Genomic DNA, 18,392 nt, shown 5'->3' with positions numbered 1-18,392 from the left:
GTTACAAAATAACCACAGCAGAATGAAATGGGCTCCTCACACGTTTCCCCCAAATGTAATTGCTCAGAAAGAAGTATTTATAGGGGACTCGGAACCTGACAACATTTCTGGGGGGAGGGACCTGTCCAGTTTGGGAGTACACTTTAACTGTTTCATCCCAGGGCTTGGAGCGCATCTCCTTCCGTTTGCATCGTCCCAGCTCGGCAGGAGACCGGACTCCGAGCTCAGATTTGATGACAACCAGGAAGGCTTTGTGGAGCATCAGAACAAAATTGTCAAACGCAAAAATAAATAGGAACCTATTCTACAGATTCTTTCTGAGACTACCACTACATATCTAGCCCACCGGACCACAGACTCAAATGACCAACCACAAGGATTTGGACCTATGCAATTGCTGTAACCCCAACGAAATCTTGGCCACTCCAATCTACAAATTCTTCGAGATAGACAGAAGCAATGCAAGGGATAGAAATTGGGAACCTTAACAGCTCCCTTATGACGCACCTGTCCACACCTGGCGAATAAGCACGAACCATCTCAATACAAAATATTGTATTCCTTATGAGCTCCAGCAAGTAAAAGCCAGTCTTATTCAATCTCTCGTTTTAGGCAACCCCTCATTCCAGTAATCAATCTAGTCACCTTCCTTGCAATAAAGGCCAACATGTAATTTGTTTCCCATTTGCTTGCTGGCCCTGAATGATTCAGTTCTATACCCCAGGAAGCAGCATTGACCAGTTTCACATCATTGAAAAATATTTGGTTTTTCATTTCCATTCAGCAAAACCACATTTACTTTCATTGTACTCCATCTGCCACCTTCTTGCCAATTTGCTTAATATAATATATCCCTCTGCAGATTCTTCATGTCCTCACAACTGGCTTTCACATGAGGCTTTATAGAAAACTCTAGATATATTTAAACAGACTTTATTCCTATTCTTTGTTTTTTTTTGTCCTCCATCCAAACCTCTCAGCATATTAATATCTTAACCTCAACACAATTAGCCTTCCATTTCAGAAAGTCTGGCAATCCATCCCGTAGGATGATGATGGTCCCTTTCAGTCAGTTTGTGGGGCTTGATATGAGGATGCCCCACTCCTCAGAAAGGAACAGTATGTGTGTGAATGGATTTAGGTGAGTAGGGGTTGCACAGGTCCAGACCCACCCTCTCCCGGATCCAGCAGCATGGTGAGGTCCAAGACAGCTGGGGGAAGTTCTGTTACAGTGAATGGCCAGACCAAGTTTCAATGCAAGGGGTGCCCTTTCTGAGCTTCACGACACGTATTTGCTAGATGGCCATTGACCCTACAAGAGGGTTTGTCCACCCTTTGACAGATCTTGTTTTTTATCCTGCAGGGTGTCTAGTCACCCTCTGCACCAGGCAAGCCTGGTGGGGGAGCTGGTTTAGACACCGACTACCCGACCCTGCGACAGGTAGTACTCGGTTACATGGTACCAGTAGCACTCAGATGAATGACCTGACAACCCATTTAAGAATGGGTATGCTATCTTATCAAATGCATTTTGAAACTCTATATATGATACGAGTTTTCCCTTTACTCTGTTGGATGCAGATCTTCAGATCCAAAGGGTACATCTGGTTTTATTCGCTTTAATGAATTTGGTGTTCATGGAGCCTCATTTATTGTGTCTTCTACAGTGTTGAATACCTTTGGAAATTTATATTTACTCTGTCAGTTTTCTCCCTGCTAATTCTATACTCAAACAACTGCATCCACACAGGCTGTGGGCAACTTGTGGTCGGGGGACACTGACTCATGGGAACCAGCTATTGGAACAGGGATTCGAGAGGATGCTGAGGGCAAGGATGGCTCCTGAAAGGGCCTTGCATGCTGAAGGCTTCCTTATTGCGTCAGAGGTTTGGATCTGGAGCTCGGGTGGCCGATGAATCGAACAGGAGTCTGTGTGGCTGCAGAGGCTGTGGGAGGGCTGGAGGTGAATCCACAGACACTCAATGACTCTGAAGGGACTCTCTTTTGCTTCTCTACTGTGCTGAACTGTAAGGGGCGATGGGCAACACTCTTTGTCTGCCTTACAGCACGCAGAAGCCAATTTTGTGTAATATTACATGTTCTGTATATTACATGACAGTAAAGGAGGCTTGAATTTCTTAAATCTCATTTTCTTTTCATAAAACCAGTTTATGGGTTAGGAATGTCCAACTCACAGACAACTCGTACTTATGAATGGACTACGCGCAGCTTCAGCAGTTCATCAGCTCGAGGAAGGAGAACGCCGTCCGCCATTTTAAATCAAATCATGGTATTTACCCTTGTAACCCTGCCTCCAAAGCATAAATCTGATGCAAAAAAAAGCTCTTTATAAACCTCCCTTGATGCTTACTTCAAGAAATTTGACTAACTGATGCTAAATAAGAACCATGTGCAGCTGCTCCGACTTACCTACGAATTTGACAAAGACAGACGTAGGACTGGATCTCGTTCACAACACAGGGGGTGCTTGTACTCCACTTATTCCTATTGGACTGCAGTTCTAAATATTCTATCTCTATCCTTTCTTGAAAAGTAATGTTGCACTTGATGTCTTCTTACCTGCCTTTCCAGAATTCTTGGAATGTTAGGAAATCACACCCAATGCATTCAGCTCTTTCAGAATCCCAGGATTCAGGTTCCGATAGCTCAGTGGTTAGAGCACTGGTCTTGTAAAGCAGGGGTTGTGAGTTAGTTCCTTGTTGGGGCCTCGTTTCTGTGAGGGATGCTGGACAAAGTGATGACTCTCTGTCTTCCTCATGGTAGACAAAGAATTACATGACAATAATGGGATCTTTATCTTTATTGGGTTGAAGGGATTTGTCAGCCTTCAGTCTCATTAGTGTTCTCAGTATATATCTTTATTTATTCATTTCTGTAGTGTGAACATTAGAAATTGGCATTTACTATCACTCCATCATTTTCTCTGAAGTGAGAGGAACTGGGAGCCAGCCATATATTCAGGTCTTGAGGTACAGACAGGTTAGACCAGGTAAGGATAGCAGATGGAGTTTTACCATTACTAATATTTATTTAATGATTTTATATTTCCCATCTGCAACAATGGGAAATACAGGTTGATCTTTAGATCAATGGGGGTTGATCACTAGATCAATGGTCCAGATCTCTGATTACTTGTCCAGTAAGGACTACACTGATGTACCTCAATTAGTCTCAGAGCTGGTGTCTGTGGCTGTGGCCTAACAATTGAAACCACAGTCTATAGCCCCTTTTCCACTGGAACCTTGTCCCAGGAATTGACGACCAATTTACTGATTAAGGGTCCAGTGGAAAAGGGGCTATAGTCTTGGAGGTGTGGTACAAATGTGGTTTCAATTGTTAGGCCACAGACACCAGCTCTGAGAGTAATTGAGGTACAGCAGTGTATCCTTACTGGACAAGTAATCAGAGATCTGGACCATTGATCTAGTGATCAACCCCCATTGATCTAGAGATCAACCTGTATTTCCCAGCACGCCAACATCAAATTACACCAGGGATTGGAGGCCTCAACCCCCAACTCACATCCCTGGCGTCAGCTGATGCCGGCGTACCAATCAAACCAGTGGAAAGAAGACAAGTTGCATTGTTGAAGGAAGGCTCTCCATCCCTGGGGATGACTTGCGGTCAATGAGAAAGCAGTTTGTATCCCGGTTAAAAGTGGCCCAGTGGGAATAGCAAAAACAGCTTCTTTAACCAGGACACTGCAAGGCCAATTAACTAGGATGCCAGTGGAAAAAGGGCTTCTGTCTGCTTGTCCTGAAGTCAATTTCCATGTAGCAAATCACAGATTGTAATTTAGACCCAGATCCCATGGTTCTTCAGCAGAACTCTGTTTTTTTTCATGTTCCTTAGTGAGATCACTTCAAAAGTACTATGTACACCCAATGGTTCTCAACCTTTTTCTTTCCACTCACAAGCAATCCCTTACTAATGACAGAGCACTGATGGCTTAGGGATTACTCAAAGTGGGATGTGAGTGGAAAGAAAAAGGTTGAGAACCACTGATGTACAGTATAAAGAGACCTTTATTGAAGGAAGGATGTTAATGCATTGGACATAGTTCTGTGCTGATTCACTAAACTAGTACCTGGAGCTTGTTGTCTTATGAGAAAAGGTTGGACAAAGTCAGCTTGTAACCGCTGGAAATAGAGATGACTGAAACATGATCCCTGCAGGGTCCTAATAAGGGGGATGTGGTGAGGATGTTCATTGGATACTCGCTGGAATTTAGAAGAATGAGAGGGGATTTTATAGAAACGTATAAAATTATGAAAGGTGTAGGTAAGATGGAGGTAGGTAAGATGATCCCATTGGTGGGGGAGACCAGAACAAGGGGACATAGCCTTAAGATTTAGGGGAGTAGATTTAGGACAGAGATGAGGAGGAACTGCTTTTCCCAGTGTGGGGTGAATCTGTGGAATTCACTGCCCATTGAAGCAGTGGAGATTACCTCAGTAAATAGATTTAAGACCAGGTTGGATAGATTTTTACATAGTAGGGGGATTTAGGGATATGGGGAAAAGACAGATGGAGATGAGCCCATCATCAGATCATCCATGATCACACTGAATGGCAGAGCAGGCCCGATGGGCCGAATGGATGACTCCTGCTCCTATTTCTGATGTTCTTATGTTTCCCCTTATGGGTGTATCTAGAACTGAGGGCCACTGTTTAGAAAGGAGTTTCCCATCTAAGACAGCGATAGGACAAATAAAATTCTCTTGAGGGCTCACAGTTAGCGTAACGGTTAGCTCAACGCCTTTACAGCACCAGTGCTTGGGACCAGGGGTTTGAATCCTGCGATATCTGTAAAGAGTTTGTGTGTACTCCCCGTGTATTTTCCCCGGGGGCTCCGGTTTCATCCCACCCTTCAAAACATACCAGGGGTATGTTAATTGGGTATAAATTGGCACAGACTTGTGGGCCGAAAGGGTTTATTACCATGCTGTAGGTCTAAATTTAAAAAGTCTTTGGAACTCCCTTCTACAAAGTGTGATGGAATTAGACTTTGAATATTTTTAAGGTAGGGGCAGATAGATTCTTGATAAGGAGGGCTGAAATGTTTCTGGAGATAGATGGGAGTGGGCAGTTCAAGTCCAGTCGGGTCACCCAAAATGATGTTGAAAGACAGATCAGGCTCAATGGGCTGAAAGCCTGCTTCTGCACACAATTGTTACAATAACACCATCTGTTCCAGAATGAACCGGACTGAACTAAACAATGGCCCAGCATGGGACTAAAATGCAATGGTACATATTGAGGTCCTCCATCAGCCAGCTCCCCACCATGACTACCAGCCCCCCCCACATCTCCATCAGGCACACAGAACTCAAAACGGTCAACCAGTTTACCTACCTCGGCTGCACCATTTCATCTGATGCAAGGATCGACAAAGAGATAGGCAACAGACTCGCCAAGGCAAATAGCGCCTTTGGAAGACTACACAAAAGAGTCTGGAAAAACAACCACCTGAAGAAACACACAAAGATCAGCGTGTACAGAGCCGTTGTCATACCCACGCTCCTGTTCGGCTCCGAATCATGGGTCCTCTACCGGCATCACCTACGGCTCCTAGAACGCTTCCATCAGCGCTGTCTCCGCTCCATCCTCAACATTCATTGGAATGACTTCATCACCAACATCGAAGTACTCGAGCTGGCAGAGTCCACAAGCATCGAATCCATGCTGCTGAAGACCCAACTGCGCTGGGTGGGTCACGTCTCCAGAAAGATCGTGTTCTATGGCGAGCTCTCCACTGGCCACCGAGACAGAGGTGCACCAAAGAAGAGTTACAAGGACTGCTTAAAGAAATCTCTTGGTGCCTGCCACATTGACCACCGCCAGTGGGCTGATCTCGCCTCAAACCGTGCATCTTGGCGCCTCACAGTTCGGCGGGCAGCAACCTCCTTTGAAGAAGACCGCAGAGCCCACCTCACTGACAAAAGACAAAGGAGGAAAAACCCAACACCCAACCTCAACCAACCAATTTTCCCTTGCAACCGCTGCAACCGTGCCTGCCTGTCCCGCATCGGACTTGTCAGTCACCAACGAGCCTGCAGCAGACGTGGACATACCCCTCCATAAATCTTCGTCCGCGAAGCCAAGGCAAAGAAAGACACACTGCATAGCTCTACGATATCGTATTGAGTGGGGGACACAACCCAGAAGAGCATTTCTTCTTTGCCTAAATTGCTGAAGAATCGTTGAAGAAGGGTAGGGTTATCTTAGTGTTCCACCATTAACTTTATTAATGCACTGTCTTCGAAAAGCACTGCAGCCACCTGTCAAAACTGCTGCAACAATGCATCCCAAACTATTGACTTCTACTGTCAAGGACAGAAGCTTCAAGTGCATGGCAACACCACCGCTGCCGGTTTCATGCCAAAATCAGATATTTGCTATCGTGACAGGGTCCAAAGCCAAGAACAGGTACCTCCAACACATGGATTGCAGTGGTTCAAGAAGGCAGCTCACCTGCAAGTTACATAAAGTAAAAGCAAGACGACCTGGTCAAAGCTGCATTACTGAATACACAAGCTTGCAGTGCAGAAATTGTGTTTCTTATGTTGTATCTGACCACCTTTCAAAAAGATTTCATCAGGTGTAAAATGCTTCTGAAAAAGTCTATGTAAATGCAATCCCATTGTGATATTAAATAGGGTATTGCCTCTTTTAAATTAGTTCCATAAAACTTAAACTTTGTTCAAGCACTATGGATAGTTGTTTAAAATTCCTATGTTGGCTCATTGAATATAAAATTGAGCAGGAGTAAAACACGAACGTCTGCAGACACCATGATTGGAGGCTCCGATAGCTCAGTGGTTAGAGCACTGGTCTTGTCTACCAGGGGTCGCAAGTTTGTTCCTCGCTGGGGCTTCGTTTCTGTGAGGGGCGCTGGACAAGGTGGCGACTCTCTGTCTTCCTTCCGGTAGACAAAGGTTAAAGAATTTCATGTATGTTACATTCTAAATGTAGTATTACGTGACAATAATGGAGCCTTTACCTTTGAAGTAAAAGCACAAAGCTGGAGAAACGCAGCAAGTCACGCAGTGAACTTTATGTCGCAAAGATAAAAGTACATCACCAATTTTTCAGGGTTGAGCCCTTCATCAAGGTACAGACAAAATGTCGGTAGGCACCTGAACAAATTTTTCATACTTGATGAAGAACTCAAGCCTGAAACATTGGTGATATTTGTGTTTTTACTATAAAATTCAACATTTTTTTGAGTCACTGGTGCTTTAGATAAACCATATAGACTGTAAGGTAATGACTAATGGCTGGTTAATTGGCCACTGTAAATGATTCCTGAGTGTAGGTTAATGGTAGAAAGAGGGAACTGATGTTCATGTGCAAGAGATTAAGTCGAGAATCTACTCCAGAGAAAATAATGAGAGGGAAAATGGGATAATGGAGCCCATATTTACAAGTGTGTTTGAAAATTGGGGGGCGTGGCAAGATGGTGTAGAGTCTCGACCTCTCTGGCCAGACTTTTAAGTACCTGTTTTTTAACCCTTTGTTTTCAAGTTTAAACTTTTAAAATTTTAGTTTAAAGTATTAAGGAACTATTTGGCCGTTAATGGTAAAAAGATTAAACCTCAAGTGCAGAAGAAGTTACATTTTCGAAGTGCTGAAGATTTGGGGCCTAGACGACTTGATACAGCCCCAGGCTCAAGCTCTTCATTGTCTAAACCTCAAAGACTGCCTGTGGGAGCTGAAAAAAAATGTCTACTACTCACCAAGTGAAGGATGGTGCTGGAATTACCGATTCTCTGGAAGAAGGTGCGTGTACCCAAGAAGTGGACCTCGATTTGGAAAGCCTTTCGATTTCAACAGAGGGAGCACGCAGGAAGACGACTCCATTGTTGGAAATGCATCAGGAAGCATTTCAACCTGAAGATATCGCTTTCCTTCGTGATTTTGTGAAAAAAACGAGGCGGAGGGAGACCAGCGGTGACCCCCTGAGGAAGTCGGGGTACCATCACTGGGAGTCCAGACCCGCAGTAAAACTTTGAAAATGCCTTCTATTGAGTTGCAGCAGGAGCTGGAGTTACCTGGTTCTGCCACTACGTCAGAGAAAGCAGGGCTGAGCTTTTCTGATCTACAGTGTAAGCAACTAAATGCAGTTATTCAGCCTCTAATGAATGAGATGGTTCAAATGATAAGTTCAGATTTCAATATAGTTAAAGCACATGTGGATGCATCTTATGAAGAATTTTAAAAATTTCAGAATGCTTTTTTGGACTGTAAACAACAAGTGGCTTCTAACACAGAAAAAGTGTTGAAGGTTGAAAAATCAGTCATAGAATTGGGAGAACGCAAAAAGGAGTTAGAGAGGAAAATAGACTACTTGGAGAATCAAAGCAGAAGGAATAATGTGAAAATCGTTGGTTTGCCAGAAGGTATAGAAGGACAAGATCCTCTTCGTTTTTTTAAAGACTGGATCCCACAAGTATTAGGGCAAGAATTTTTTTCTGGAGGCTTGGTACTGGAAAGAGCCCATAGAGCTCTAAGAAGAACACCCTTAGCTGGTCAACATCCAAGACCGGTAACAATTCGATGTTTGAGTTATTTGGATAGAGAAGCAATACTTTGACTAGCAGTGCAAAATGTGAGACAACGACAAACTCCGTTATTGATTCAGAATAGCAGAGTTTTTTAAAATCCTGATTTGAGTCAAGAGGTCATTCAACATCGACGTCGATTTAATCCAGTTAAAGAAGTTTTGTGGCGTAAAGGTTATAAGTCTACTTTTCGCTACCCGGCAGTGTTGAAGGTGTTTTATGGAGACTATCAATTTTGTTTTTTTGAGAATGATCGTCAAGCAATGATTTTTGCTGATTCATTGCCAGATATAAGAGGACAAAGACGTAGTTCACCATTGTCTCCTAAAGAAAAATCTGGTTGTTCTGGAAACGGAAGAAATGGCAGAAATGGGAAAAACGGGAATGGAAAGAGTTCAACTTCTTCTGAAATAGGATTTTCGAGATTGGAATCTCTTGGATGAAAAGAAGAATTTTCTTTTTCTTACTGTATTTTTTTTGTTATTATGATATTTTGATGTTATTCATTGTTTGGCTGGGGAGGGAGAGATTTGCTCTAAGTTCTTTACTAGTCATCAGCCACTGGTGGGTGACCCACACACAATTTTTGTTTAGGGATTACTACCTTTTGGTAGTTTTTTTTGGGGAGGATTTTTTTAAAATTATTTTTTAAAATTTTTATTTTAGTTAGCTTTTAATTTGTGATTATTTGGGGCGTGGCAAGATGGCGTAAGGAACAGACGTGCCTTCCAGTCCTCTCCTGACTCTAACTTATTGTTTTGTCTTTAAGTGCCCGTTAAAACTTTTTAAAAAAGTTTATAAATAGTATGAGATGTTGAATTAATACCTAATGGTACATTTGTTAAAAAAAAGGAAACATTAACAGATTGTTAAAAAATTATATTTTCTGAAATTATCTGAGCCTGCTTGTTTACAAAAAGCCACGACTCAGCGTGAAATGGATCCAGGAAAACAAGCGAAGAATTCGGCCTTGGAGCTCCGTTCTGATTCCGTAAGTCTTTCTGAAGGTCGTTTTCAGCTGCCTTTAGAACAAAGGGCTGGCCGAATGCCAGTATTTCAAACAATGTCTACTGTGAGTGCTGTTACTGAGACTTTGACTGCTGAATTAGCTGGGGCGGCACCAGTTGGAGAGTTAAAGAGTTGTTATTTGACTGCTATACCACCAGTTATATCAGCTCTTCCAGATACTGATGTAACAAAGCTTTTAAAGGAGGTTTGGATCAAAGATAACCCTGATCATCAGCCTCCTGATACTTCTGGGGTGTCTGTGGCAGGGGCTCTTACATGGAGTCAAACTGCAAGAAAAGCTACTAAATTAAAAGAAGAGATAAAAGGTCCTCTGATTCCACAAGAACAGCAGGATCCCACCATGTCTGGATCTACTGATGTTGATATACTTTTCAAGAGTCTTGAACATAAGATATTTTCTTCAATGATGCATTTAGGTGATTCTATGAATAATCTTACTTCTAAGATTAATGCATTGGTGGATGTCAATACTCAACAGATGGCTGATTATGGAGCTTTTAAAGTTGAAACTATTGAAAGACTTGAGATGTGTGATCAAGGATTATCTAATGTACAAGATCAATTGCAAGATGTGAATAAAACAATTGAAACGTTACAGATTCAGAATAAAAATTTAGCAAAAAAGGTTGATTATTTGGAGAACCAATCCAGACGGAATAATGTGAAAATTGTCGGCTTGCCAGAAGGCATAGAAGGGCCAGATCCAAGAAAATTTTTCACTGAATGGATTCCACAAGTGTTGGGACAAGATAAGTTTTCTGAAGGTTTAATATTGGAACGGGCTCATAGAGCTTTGAGAAGGAGACCTTTTTCAGGACAGAATCCAAGACCTGTTCTGGTTCACTGTTTAAATTACTGTGATAGAGAGACTATTTTACCTATGGCTATTAGAAATGCACAGCAAAACAAATCTCCTTTGATGGTTTAGAGTAATTGTGTTTTCTTCTATCCGGATTTGAGTCAGGAAATTATGTTTCAACGACGTGAATTTAATTCTGTGAAAGAATTATTGTGGAAAAAAGGATATAAGGCAACATTTAGATACCCTGCGGTACTGAAGATTTTTCAGGATGGATATCAACCAAAGTTCTTTGATAATCCTAAAGAAGCTATGGATTTTGCTCAGTCTTTACCAATTACGGAATTCCAGGAATGACGTATGCCTCCACGGTCTCCAAAGAGGGCAGAACTGCAAGAAGGGAATTTGATTTCTGGAAGAAATGGAAGAAACGGTGGTCGCAATGGCAAAGGAAACTCATTTAATAGATAAGGAACATTTGAAACTCAAACGTGAATGGGTTGGGCACGTTTTTTATTCTTCGTTTAATTCTAAGGCAAAAGGTGTGGCAATTTTGGTACATAAGAATCTACCATTTTAGTTACAGAGTGAAGAGAAAAATGGTGGAAGATTATTAAAATTAAATTGTACAATCTTTAATGAGGCATGGACTTTGCTTGATGTTTATGCTCCTAATGTTGAGGATACAGCTTTTGTTGTGGATATGTCTTTATTACTTGGACAATCGAACTCTAATGTGATGTTGGGGGAGATTTGAATGTGGTGTTGGGGGAGATTTGAATGTGGTGTTGGAGCCTTTATTGGATAAGTACTCAAGAGTAATTAAGAAGTCTAAGATGGCAATCCAAGTGATTAATATGATGGCAGATTTGAATTTAATTGATATTTGGCGAAGAGTTAATCCTACAGAGAAAGATTTTTATTTTTATTCCTCGTGACATAATTCTTTTTCTAGAATTGATTATTTTTTTAATATCAGCACATTTGCAGGATAGGGTTACATCTGTGGAGTATAAGGCTAGATTGGTTTCGGATCATTCATTATTATTATTAGAATATTTGAGTTCACAAGATGTTCAGAAAGCTTCAAGATGGAGATTTAATACTATGCTAGCCTAAGGCTAGAGCTGGATGAGGTCCTCCCCCAGGATGAGACATATAAGGCAATTGAACAACTGAAAAGTGGCAAAGCAGCAGGTATGGATGGAATCCCCCCAGAGGTCTGGAAGGCTGGCGGCAAAACTCTGCATATCAAACTGCATGAGTTTTTCAAGCTTTGTTGGGACCAAGGAAAACTGCCTCAGGACCTTCGTGATGCCATCATCATCACCCTGTACAAAAACAAAGGCAAGAAATAAGACTGCTCAAACTACAGGGGAATCACGCTGCTCTCCATTGCAGGCAAAATCTTCGCTAGGATTCTCCTAAATAGAATAATACCTAGTGTCGCCGAGAATATTCTCCCAGAATCACAGTGCGGCTTTCGCGCAAACAGAGGAACAACTGACATGGTCTTTGCCCTCAGACAGCTCCAAGAAAAGTGCAGAGAACAAAACAAAGGACTCTACATCACCTTTGTTGACCTCACCAAAGCCTTCGACACCGTGAGCAGGAAAGGGCTTTGGCAAATACTAGAGCGCATCGGATGCCCCCCAAAGTTCCTCAACATGGTTATCCAACTGCACGAAAACCAACAAGGTCGGGTCAGATACAGCAATGAGCTCTCTGAACCCTTCTCCATTAACAATGGCGTGAAGCAAGGCTGTGTTCTCGCACCAACCCTCTTTTCAATCTTCTTCAGCATGATGCTGAACCAAGCCATGAAAGACCTCAACAATGAAGATGCTGTTTATATCCGGTACCGCACGGATGGCAGTCTCTTCAATCTGAGGCGCCTGCAAGCTCACACCAAGACACAAGAGAAACTTGTCCGTGATCTACTCTTTGCAGACGATGCCGCTTTAGTTGCCCATTCAGAGCCAGCTCTTCAGCGCTTGATGTCCTGTTTTGCGGAAACTGCCAAAATGCTTGGCCTGGAAGTCAGCCTGAAGAAAACGGAGGTCCTCCATCAGCCAGCTCCCCACCATGACTACCAGCCCCCCCACATCTCCATCGGGCACACAAAACTCAAAACGGTCAACCAGTTTACCTATCTCGGCTGCACCATTTCATCGGATGCAAGGATCGACAACGAGATAGACAACAGACTCGCCAAGACAAATAGGGCCTTTGGAAGACAACACAAAAGAGTCTGGAAAAACAACCAACTGAAAAATCTCAAAGATAAGCGTATACAGAGCCGTTGTCACACCCACACTCCTGTTCGGCTCCGAATCATGGGTCCTCTACCGGCATCACCTACGGCTCCTAGAACGCTTCCACCAACGTTGTCTCCGCTCCATCCTCAACATTCATTGGAACGACTTCATCCCTAACATCGAAGTACTCGAGATGGCAGAGGCCGACAGCATCGAGTCCATGCTGCTGAAGATCCAGCTGCGCTGGGTGGGTCACGTCTCCAGAATGGAGGACCATCGCCTTCCCAAGATCGTGTTATATGACGAGCTCTCCACTGGCCACCGTGACAGAGGTGCACCAAAGAAGAGGTACAAGGACTGCCTAAAGAAATCTCTTGGTGCTTGCCACATTGACCACCGCCAGTGGGCTGATATCGCCTCAAACCGTGCATCTTGGCGCCTCACAGTTCGGCGGGCAGCAACCTCCTTTGAAGAAGACCGCAGAGCCCACCTCACTGACAAAAGGCAAAGGAGGAAAAACCCAACACCCAACCCCAACCAACCAATTTTCCCCTGCAACCGCTGCAACCGTGTCTGCCTGTCCCGCATCGGACTTGTCAGCCACAATCGAGCCTGCAGCTGACGTGGACTTTTACCTCCTCCATAAATCTTCGTCCGCGAAGCCAAGCCAAAGAAAGAAAAAAAATTACGACGCGAATTTAATTCTGTGAAAGAACGGTTGTGAAAAAAAAGACATAGGGCAACATTCAGGTATTCTGCGGTACTGAAGATTTTTTAGGATGGAAATTTGCCAAAATTCTTTGACAATCCTAAAGAGGTTATGGACTTTGCTCAGTCTCTACCAATCATGCAGTTTCAGGAACGATGTAGTCCTTCAAGGTCTCCAAAGAGAGTAGAGATGTAAGGTGGTATCCAGATTTTTAAAAGAAATGGAAGCAATGGTGATCGAAGTGGTAACGTTGATTTTAAAAAATAAATCTTTTATCTTTTTTTTTTAAAAGAGTTTAAATAGTTTAAATAATGATGACAGTTTAATGAAATGGGAGTTGGGAGAGGGAACTGGGTGGGCACTAGTTTCCAGAAGTCATCAGCTACCTGTGAGTTATCTCACACCCAATATTTTGGGGGAGTTACCGCTTTGGGCAGTTTAAACAGGAGGAGGTAGTTGTGACCTCCGACCTGTTTTTTTTTCTTTTTAATTTTTGGGTTAAGAAGTGAAGGTTTTTTTAAAATTATTTTTTTAAAATAAATAATTATATATTTTTAAACTCTTTTTGTTTTGATTGTAATTGAGAGGGAATTAGGAAGTTTTTTTTCTCTCCTTTTTTTCTCTTTTTTTGGGGTTTTTTTTTTCTCTTTTTTCTTTCTTTTTTAAGAGGATGATGTCACAGAAGATAATAAGTCAAAAATTGAGGATGTTGAATTAGATGAAGAGGAAGATGAGGGGAAAGGTGATAAGAAGAAGAAGAAAATTAAGTTCAAATACATTGAGGGAGAAGAGTTTAATAAAATTAAGTTAATTTTGATAGAGAATTTTGAAGATGTTATAAATGAAGAATATGGAGAATTTTATAAGAGTTTAAACTTTTTTTTCTTTTTTTTTCTTTTTTTTATATAAGTGGAGGGGAAGGTAATAAAAAGTTTATCGGATTATTTTTCTAAGGGATGTTTTTGTTCTCTCGATGAATTATAATTAATTCTTCACTCTTTATTTTGGGGGGAGGGTTGGATTAATTTTAAATTAGATGATTAATGTTGTGTTATAATTATTGGGGGGGTTAATTTGTGTAGTTTAATGATGTAGTATTCTAATTTTTATTATCTTATTTTTTATTATTTCTTTAAATGTAATTTTAATTTTATTCATGTCATAAAATTTTAAATAGTTTAAAAAAAAATTTGTGATTATTTTTCCTATTGGATGGCCTATATACGTTGATTTGTGTTTTCAAATAAAGATATTATTGGTATTTAGTAATAATAGTAGATATGTCAAAGTTGAGGTTTGCTACTTTTAATGTTCGAGGATTAAACAGTTCGATTAAGCGTAAGCGAGTCTTGGCGTATATTAAGAAAATGAAAATTGATATTGCTTTTTTGCAAGAAACACATTTGAATGTGAAGGAAAGTATGAAATTAAAGAGGGACTGGGTTGGGCATGTATATTCTTCTTCATTTAATTCTAGGGCTAAAGGCGTAGCAATCTTGATACATAAAAATTTATCTTTTGAATTATAATCAATGGAGGAAAAGGCAGGATGTATTCTTAAATTGAATTGTAAGATTTTTAGTGAATTTTGGAATTTACTTAATATTTATGCCCCAAATGTAGATGATGAAATATTTATTTCAGATGCATTTTTATGTTTGGGTCAGGCTAATGATAATATTTTAGTTGGTGGTGATTTTAATTGTGTTTTGGAACCTTTATTAGATAAATCTCCGAAGAAAGTTAAGAAATCTAAGATGGCAGTTCAGGTTCAAGCGTTGATGAAAGATCTTAATTTAGTAGATATTGGAGACGTCTTAATCCAACAGAGAAAGATTTCTCCTTTTATTCATCTAGGCATGAATCGTTTTCAAGGATTGACTTCTTTTTAGTATCAGCACACTTACAAGGGAAAATACAACAAGCGGAATATAAAAGTAGGGTGATCTCAGATAATTCTTTGTTATACTTTACATATGCAACTTCTGAGAAAATTCAAGTGGCCTATCGTTGGAGGTTTAATGCAATGTTGTTAAAAATATGGAATTTATTGATTTTTTTAAAAAACAAATTAATTTTTTTGAAAGAAAATTCTAATTCTGTTCAAAGTAAGTTTGTATTATGGGATGCTATGAAAGCTTATTTGAGAGGACAAATAATTAGTTATACTTCTAAAATAAAAAAGAATCGATTAAGTCAGAGTCTTGAATTAGAGAAACAGATTGACGAGTTAGAAAAGAAATTCTAGAAAGATGCTACAGAAGATCAGAAAATAGAATTATCTAGGCTGAAATTGAAATATAATACTTTGCAATCTTATCAATTTGAATCTGTGATTAATAGGACTAAACAACGGTATTATGAATGGGGAGAGAAAGCACGTAGGGTATTGGCGTGGCAATTAAAGAAAGAACAGAAATCGAGGACTATTAATGCTGTTAGACGGAATGTTCTTATTATTTATAAATGTTGTGAGATTAATGATGAATGTTCATTTTATAAAAAGTTATATACATCTGAAGGAAAACAAGGAACTGGATCGATTGATCTTTTTTTATCACAGTTGAATTTACTGATATGCAGTAAATTTACTGAGGATACAGATATACAGGAGTTAGAAGAACCATTTATTGATTCGGAAATTAAAATGGCTATGATGGAAATGCTGAACTGTAAATCGCCTGGTGATGATGGATTTTCGGTTGAATTTTATAAAATTTTTTATGATGATTTATCTACAGTGTTTGGGGGTATATTACGTCAAGTTGGAGAACATTATGAATTACCTTTGTCTTGTTCTAGTGCTTTAATTACAGTAATTCCAAAAAAAGATAGAGATCCTTTGAAAGTATCTTCATATAGACCAATTTTGTTGTTAAATGTAGATTATAAAATAATAGCTAAAATATTAGCGAATAGATTGGCTAAATTTTTACCTGTTGATTCATATGGATTAAACAGGTTTTATAAAGAATAGATATGCTTCAGATAATATTTTGCGTTCGATTAATAGATTTCAACAATCTTCAGATCACCCGATGGTGATATCTTTAGATGCAGAAAAAGCATTTGATAGAGTTGAATGGAATTTTTTGTTTAAAGTTTTGGAGAAATTTAAATTTGTTCCTTTTTTTATTGTTTGGATTAGGGCTCTATATAGTAAACCGATAGCTAGAGTATTGATGAATGGTTTGATTTTGGAACCTTTTAAATTGACTCGATCAACTCGTCAAGGTTGTCCTTTATCACCTGCTTTGTTTTCATTAGTGATTGAACCTTTAGCACAGCTGATAAGACAAAATACACAGATACAAGATCTGAAAGTTTTAGACAAGGAGTATAAAATTAATTTATTTGCTGATGATGTATTGGTGTATTTAACAAACCCAGCTCAGTCACTTTTGCACTTGAAGGAGTGTTTAATACAATATGGATGTCTTTCTGGATATAAAGTTAATTGGGAAAAAAGTGAAATATTACCGGTAAGTGAAGGAGATTATTCAGTTTATAAGAATATTATTAATTTGAAATGGACTGATCGAATTAAATATCTGGGTATAATTTTGGATGTTAATTATCAATCTTTATATAAATTAAATTATGCTCCGTTAATGAAAAAAATTAAAACTGATTTGATTAAATGGAAAGATTTACCTATTAATTTATTGGGTAAGATAAATACAATTAAGATGAATATTTTTCCGCGTATACAATATTTGTTTCAATCTATTCCGTATTTACTTGATAATTTTTTTTTGAGATTTGAATAAAATGGTTAGGGAGTTTTTATGGAGAGGTAAATTTTCAAGAGTAGTTTTGAATAAATGAACTTGGAAATATGAGTTAGGGGGATTACGTTTACCACATTTTCAAAATTATTATGAAGCAGCCCAATTTAAATTTATTAGTTCATTGATGGATTTGGAACGGCCTCCTAGTTGGGCTAAAATTGAGATGGTAAATATTTTTGAATTTGAAATACATCAATTTTTGTTTAGATGGAATATAAATTTGTTGCAACAATATAATGTGCCTATACTAAAACATTTAATGAAGTTATGGATAAAGAAAAATAAAACGATAGGCTCTCGGGGTAAATTATCGGCATTGACTCCGTTGTATAATAATCAACTTATTTCTTTTTCAATATATAATCAAAGTTTATTGCATTGGAGATTTAAAGGTGTGAAAAATTTTGGAGATTGTTTTATAGAGGGTAAATTTTTATCTTTTAATCAGATGAGGGACAGTTTTGGTATTGATAAGAACTCTTTGTTTCTCTATTATCAAATTCGATCTTTGGTAAAACGTATGTTTAGTAGAGATATGATTTTACCTGAAATGACTAAATTTGAGACTTTTCTTATGAAAGTGTCAGAGAAGGGTTATATTTCATCTATGTATCAAATATTACAGGATGGTATGGATAAAAAGGGTTGGGATAGATCTAAAAGTAAATGGGAAGTGGATAGTGGTTTTATTTTTTCCGAGGATGATTGGTTAGATATCTGTTATGATAGTGTAACTAGATTGATAAATGCACGTTATGCAATGATTAACAATAATTTTTTGCATCAATTATACTTAACACATGAAAAATTTAAAAAAAGTATGGTTTTAATGAATCAGATTTGTGTTTTAGATGTGGTAATACAGTTGGAACTTTTTTTCATGCTGTTTGGTCATGTATACATATACAATCTTGTTAGAAGAAAATTCAATTGTTTTTAGAATACCTGTATAAGATTAAAATACTTTTAGATCCAACAATATTTTTATTGGGTATTTTGCAACCTCTGAAAGGCTTGGGATTAGATAAGTTTCAGCTTGCTTTTGTATATTTAGCTTTATCTGTAGTGAAAAAATGTATTGCTAGTACGTGGAAAGATACAAATATGATTGATATTAATAGATGGCATCATGAGATGAAATATTGTTTAATAATGGAAAAAATTACGTATGTTTCACGTGATAATTATAATTTTTAAATTAATAAGTGGTTGTTATATTTA

The sequence above is a fragment of the Narcine bancroftii genome, chromosome 12, assembly GCF_036971445.1.
Source record: "Narcine bancroftii isolate sNarBan1 chromosome 12, sNarBan1.hap1, whole genome shotgun sequence".
In the NCBI taxonomy this organism is placed as follows: domain Eukaryota; kingdom Metazoa; phylum Chordata; class Chondrichthyes; order Torpediniformes; family Narcinidae; genus Narcine; species Narcine bancroftii.
This window is presented reverse-complemented; position numbering follows the sequence as displayed.